This window comes from Bos taurus, chromosome Y, assembly GCF_002263795.3.
Source record: "Bos taurus isolate L1 Dominette 01449 registration number 42190680 breed Hereford chromosome Y, ARS-UCD2.0, whole genome shotgun sequence".
In the NCBI taxonomy this organism is placed as follows: domain Eukaryota; kingdom Metazoa; phylum Chordata; class Mammalia; order Artiodactyla; family Bovidae; genus Bos; species Bos taurus.
In genome coordinates, this window is record NC_082638.1 from 21,041,588 (window position 1) to 21,048,373 (window position 6,786).

Consider the following 6,786-nt stretch of genomic DNA (forward strand, 5'->3'; position numbering starts at 1 on the left):
GAAGACTGTCCTGCTGCAGCCCATGGGGTCGCAAAGAGTAGGACACAAGTGAGCGACTGAATACTTGAGATATTGCACAACTGGACCCTGATCCATATCTGGACCTGACTTAAATGACAAGGTCCTGAACTTCAAGTTAATGCTATAATGGATAAAATCTTTGAAAGCATTGGCAGGAAAATGCATTTGGGACATACAAGTATGTAAACAATTTGTGGCCATGTGTGTACCACGTGATTTTAAATTATGTCCACAAATCCTTACCATCAAGGGTGGATCTTATACTCCACTTCACATGTGGGCTGGACTTAGTGGCTCATTTCTAATGTTAGAATATTGTAGAAATGAAAATGAAGTGTCTGAGACTAGGTCATAAAAGGCACTGCATCCTCCTTGCTCATCCTCTTGGGTCACTCACTCTAGAAGCCTTCTTATCTTGAGAACACTCAGGTAGCCCAGCAGAGAGGTCCATGTGAAAGAACTTAGGCTTTCTCCTAACAGACAGCAAGGAAACTGGTTTCAACAGCTATGTGAGTAATCCATCTTGGAAGGAAATCCACCAGCTCATGTCAAGGCTTCAGAGGAGGGCAATCTCATGAAACCCGGAGCCAGAACATTCAGCTGAATTACTCCTGGACTCCCAACTTTCAGCAGCGGTATGAGATAATATTGTTTTAAGCTATTAGTTTGGGGTAATTTGTTATGCAGCAGTAGTTCACTAATGCACTGCCAACTTTGGGCAATGTCTTTATCCAGGGGTGCCTGTCAATTTAGTTCAATCTAAGCCAGAGCCTGCTATGTGAGCTTAGTAAAAATACCCCACCCTTGATCTGACCACCCTCAGTATCAGATCAAATTTCTTGTCACTCACCTCAATATCTTATCAGCCTTGCCTAGCCTCAGCAATGATCCTCTCAGTTTAACCAGAATCCACCCTCACCCATCAGTTCAATTCAGTTCAGTAGCTCAGTCGTGTTCAACTCTTTGCATCCCCATGAATCGCAGCATGCCAGGTCTCCCTGTCCATCACGAACTCCCAGAGTTCACTCAGAGTTCACTCAGACTCACTCCATCGAGTCAGTGATGCCATCCAGCCACCTCATCCTCTGCCGCCCTGTTCTCCTCCTGCCCACAGTCCCTCCCAGCATCAGTCTTTTCCAATGAGTCAACTCTTCGCATGAAATGGCCAAAGTACTAGAGTTTCAGCTTTAGCATCGTTACTTCCAAAGTAATCCCAGGGCTGATCTCCCTCAGAATCCTTACGGTCCTCTTAATAAGTTTCCATCCACTGACACCCACCCTGTTATTGTTGTTGTTCATTGCTTTTCAGTCCCCCAGTCTCTTTGCAACACCATGGACCCGCCCTGTTGCTTAGCTATAAATCCCAGCTGTGTTCCTGCTGTAGTCAGACTCGAGCTCAATCTCTCTACCCCATTATAAGACTCTGCTGTAGTAGTCTTACCTTGAATAAAGTTTTTCTTACCACCTTTGCTGCTGCTAAGTCACTTCAGTCATCTCGACTCTGTGCGACCCCATAGACAGCAGCCCACCAGGCTCACCCACCCTGGGATTCTCCAGGCAAGAACACTGGAGTGGGTTGCCATTTCCTTCTCCAATGCATGAAAGGGAAGAGGAAGTTAATTCCAATACTAGAAATGAGAATGGAATGAGATTCTGAGAGGATAATATTCAACCCTGAGTGGAATGACTTTTGTTTCAGGAAGAGTCCAGTCAAGCAAAAACCTGGGGAAAGAAAGGGAGGAAGAAAGGAAAGAAAGAGGAAGAGAGAAGGGGAAGAAAGGAAGAAAAAGAAAGAAAGGAGAAAGAAAGAAAAGTAAATGTCTCAACAGATGTTGTAAACTATCCAATAAAACAATTTTCTTTAAATTTTAAAAATAGAAATAGAAATTTGTAGCCATATACTCATTGCATTTGATGGTACTAAGAACAAGAAAACCCATTTACATATCATGCTTAGAAGTCCTGGCCAACACAATAAGATTAGTTTAAAAAAAAAAAAAAACTAAAAATATACCATGTTATTTGTAAAAAGAAAAACAGAAGAAATAATTTAAAAAAACGTTTTATTTCTATAAATACTAATTTTACTTACAAGTCTTTGGCAACATGAATTAAATATTAAATTTTATCTGAGAGAGCAAGCAAAATAGAATCCTCCTGTCCCCTTCTCCTCCTGCCCCCAATCCCTCCCAGCAGTAGTTGGCAATAAATAACAACTTGTATTCTTTAGGAGCATACTTCAGAGCAAATAACAGTAACAATATTGATAACACTAAGGAAGAATAAAAACACATAACTAAACCATTTCATATTTTTACTATAGAAATAGAATAAATGAGCTACATATATAAAAGTCTGCACGTTTAATTATACATAGAAGTTTTCACCTGAGACCAGAACAACACACACTCTTTCTGCAAAAGTGGTTTAAGCTTACACTTAACAAAGTGCTTTGGCCTAAGCAAACTAACTGGAAAGTCCTAGTAAAATATTTAAAGTGCAAATCAACCAGTCAAGCATGGAGTAAATAAATACAATAGACTTTACACTCAGAAAATTACCTAAAATGCAGACAAGACTCGCTACAGCTTAGTCATCTGTAGTCCTTCCTGTTCAGTTCTGAAAGGGATGCTAAGCCCTTGGTGATTATCACTTCCCAGCATTTTGTGAAAGCTTAGAGAATTTAAATAAATTGAGGAAGGGTGAAAAAAGAGTGGGGAGAGATAAGGAGGAGAAAGGAAGGGAAAACGAGATATTTCTCCTGGCATAGGTCTACAGCCAGGATCCCAGGTTCCTTGAATTGTGCACAGATTGTTTGTTACCTGTGCCAGAAGTGGAGAAGAGATGGCATTAAAACATACCTGCTGCTGCTGCTGCTAAGTTGCTTCAGTCGTGTCCGAATCTGTGCAACCCCAGAGCCAGCAGCCCACCAGGCGTCCGCATCCCTGGGATTCTCCAAGCAAGAACACTGGAGTGGGTTGCCATTTCCTCCAGTGCATGAAAGTGAAAAGTGAAAGTGAAGTCGCTCAGTTGTGTTCAACTCTAGAGACCCCATGGACTGCAGCCAACCAGGCTCCTCCATCCATGGGATTTTCCAGGCAAAAGTACTAGAGTGGCATGCCATTGCCCTCTCCAAGACATGCGTAAGGAGACTCAACTCCAGGAACCCACAGAGGCAGTGAAGTGTACTGATGTTCAGGAACCAATACTTGGAGGGTACCCCGCAGGTCTGTCAATGGGACCTTGGAGACCATAAGTAAAAATTTTCCACAAGTATAATCACAGATTAGTTCGATAGATTAGAGCAAGGAGAATAACTCTATGACCTGATAAATACCGAATTAAATGAGACAATTCTTGCACATCAGACTGTATCAAGTAAGACCAAAATTCAGTATGAGTTTGATAAAATGGGAAATTACACACACAAAGAATTAATTGTTAACCACAATACATTTGTGTCCAAGGCAAGATAAGACACAACACTGAAATCTTCATATGTTCAACTAGGGTAAGACACAGGTAACTGGAAAAGGTAAGGAAAAGCTCTATAAAGGGTTTAATCACCCTGAACCATTTTTATCCACTACATTTACTATTCTCGGACAACTCCATTGTAGTTTAAGTGTAAGAGAACTAAATTTAGCCCAATTCATAAATCTAACAGATTCCCTGTGTTTGAGCCTTTTCAGTTAAAACTATGGGTCAAGGACAAATCAAACTAGATGTCAAGGCTTTTTTCCCTTGAGAATCTTAACTTGCTTTACTATTGTGACTTAGACAGACATGGCTACTTCACTGTGACTAAAGGCCAGCCAAATGGGAAAGGGGATGGAATGAATCAAATTACCCTTTTGATCACTCAACAGGAGATCCACGGGCACCAGGCCTCATTCTGTTAACTATCTCTGCTTCTGCAACTGTAGTCAATGATACACAGGGCTTGTTTGATGCTTACAGGAGCCCCTCACCAACCACAGGCATTTCAATGGTTGGCTTCCTTGAGATGTCCCTGGGGTAGGTAAAGACACTCTGAGACAGTGTTCCTTCTGCCTTGGCTCCATGCCTGGAGTGAATGTGTGTCTCTTCCTCAACTGGGACAAGAAGTCACAGCTCTCCACTGACTAAATCCCTTATCTGCTTCAAACTCACATCACAGATTCTCCATCAACTTCTCCACACCAGGCTTTTGGAGCCAGATTATCTTAGATCAGCAAAACAGAGGCACTTCGGAGAGTTCAGCAGCACATGGGACTATACCATAAGAAAGTCATTCCAATCTGGCTGTATAGTTAATACTGAGATCTTGAAGGCATGAAAACAGTTGAAAATTACGTTTCTAAAACACTCAACAGATTATATGTATAGCAGAGGTTTTGAACTTACAAACAACATGAAATACCGAAATAGGTTGTTACTTTTCCTCTCTCCCCCTCTCTCATTCTTTCTCTCACACACACGTGAGCACATACTTTTTTACATATTAAGATAATTATATGAAAAACAGGTAATATATTTTTAAATAACATCTCAACATTCAGGTTAATTAAAACTGTTCTTCATGAATTAAAAAAAAAAAAACATAAATTACCCATTGGTTTCACTATATTTGATACTATTGAATACTGCTATAATTTAGATTTTTTTGTTCTTAATGGGGATTTTAAATTTGACTGAAATACTTGCTTCAGACTTACTGAAAGTAGAATTAAGGGTTTTTTTTTTTTTTTCAACTCCTACTTTTAGATTGGGGTGGGGGGTGATGGTTCAGAATCAGATGTGTTCACAGTAATGGATGGTACTTCCACCAATCCTGGTTGAAGAGGTTCCAGTGATACCGGAATAACAACTTTTGTTTCAGGAGGTAATCCTTTTAGCTGCTTAGGCTTCTTAAACATTTGTTTAGCTGTTTAGGCTTCTTAAACAATGGGTCTTGTGCTCCATTTTCTCTTTGTAAGTTAAAAACTGTAGCCAACATTTGGAACACTGGTGAAAACTCTTTACCCAGTGCCCTCTATAATGACACATGTATGGTGTTGCAGTTTTAAAAATTTTGAGACAAAACGGACAAAGCAGATTCTTAGTGTTACCATGGTATGCTTTGAATTGTGCATCCACATCTGCAAAGACTGATGATCTGTAATTGCAAACCTGGCATACATAGGGCATTTCGCCAGGCTTATGATTGTCTTTCATGTGCTATAAGAGAACCTGATCTGTCTCAAAGGACAACTCACAGATTTTACAGTCTGCAGAGGGCTTCTGGGAAATGTGAATACTTTCAGTGTGACACTGCAGCTGGAAGGGAGTAGGAAACTGGTGGTGGCAGTGCTGGCAGGAGGTGTGGTTTTTCCAGCTGTCACCTCTCTGCCTTTCAAGTCCCAAATGGTGCTTCATGTGATTCAGAAACTTGACGTTTTTTAGAACTTTCAAGCAGCTGAGGCATTTAAAGGCTGTGTGAGTTTTCGGTTCTGGCTGCCCATCTCCTATACGCTGTCCATAGTAGAAGTCACCAAGTAACACAATCAGATTTCCTTCTGTGGGATCAACAATCTTGTTTTGACTTGCTAAACTTGGAAAGTCAGTTTTTTTCAGCCCATTTTTCCCTAAAGGACTTACAGGCTTACAATGAGCATTGTCCTTTGGAAAAGCTGTTGGATGAGGTTCTCCATTCTGAACATGGCTTAATGAGGTATGAACACTGTCTGGTGTGCTTTGCTCAGTAGTCACTGTATGAAAAATACCAGAAAGGGATAAAGCTAAAGAATGTCCCCTATAATTCCATCACTGTGTTTAGGCCTTTTGGGATCTGTGCTATTTGTTTCAGAAGTGGAAAGTAGCTTTGATACACGAGGACTTTTATTCATATCTCCTGAAGAAACTGCTGTTTCTACTGGAGGCTGCAATGAACCTGTGAAGATAATCAAAGGAGAATATAATTCTGAAACGCTATTAGGCACTATTTGTGGTGAAATATTTTATAATCAGCTTCAGACAAAGGCTCAACAATGATAGGACTATCTGTTGATCTTGATTCAGAATCAGAACCTGGCAAGACAGTCTGTGCTGCTGATGTAGGAGTCGCATGACTAACAGGCTGTAATTTGTGAGCATTATCTTTCTTGAAGTGATCACACATTTTTCTCCTTGAACATGAACCTGGGGTAACTCTGTTCAATGTTTGAAATGACTGGTTTTGAATTTGAGGTCATCCCAAAACAGATCACATCAGCATTTTTATTTACATGTTCTACCCCAACAAAGATCAGTTCAGCATCTTCATCATCTACTTGTTTGGTTTCTCCTACACTTTTCTGTGGTTCTGGCTCTTGTTCTTCACATAACATACATGGTGGTTCCATATTTTAAATATTTTTTTTTATTCTTGAAGGGCGTGGCCACCAATCCCAGTGCTTTCTTTATATAACCTGCCACCTAAGTATAAACATACTACATATTAGTTAAGTACAGAAAAATGCTGTATTTGATTATCTCCAAAACTCTAGGTAGTTATAAACACCATTATCTTACAGATGAAGACACTGAGTATCAAAGAGGCTAAATGACAGCTGAAAAACCTATAAGTCTACATGACTCTAGAATCAGAGCATTGTCCCATGTTGATTTTAATCTCTTCTATTTTAAAAAAAAAGAAAGAAGGAAAGAAAAGGAAAAAAAACACAAAACACCACTGATCATTAGGTGAAATTACATGTAAAGGATGAGTATTTTTTACAAAAGCACTATTGTACAGTGTTTAGAAAC

The 6,786-nt window shown here is 39.9% G+C and overlaps 1 pseudogene; it reads right to left on the reverse strand.

Moving 5' to 3' along the window:
- Nucleotides 1-4,916: 4,916 nt before the first annotated feature.
- Nucleotides 4,917-6,404, reverse strand: LOC132344640 (zinc finger protein 280B-like; annotated as a pseudogene).
- Nucleotides 6,405-6,786: the final 382 nt, after the last annotated feature.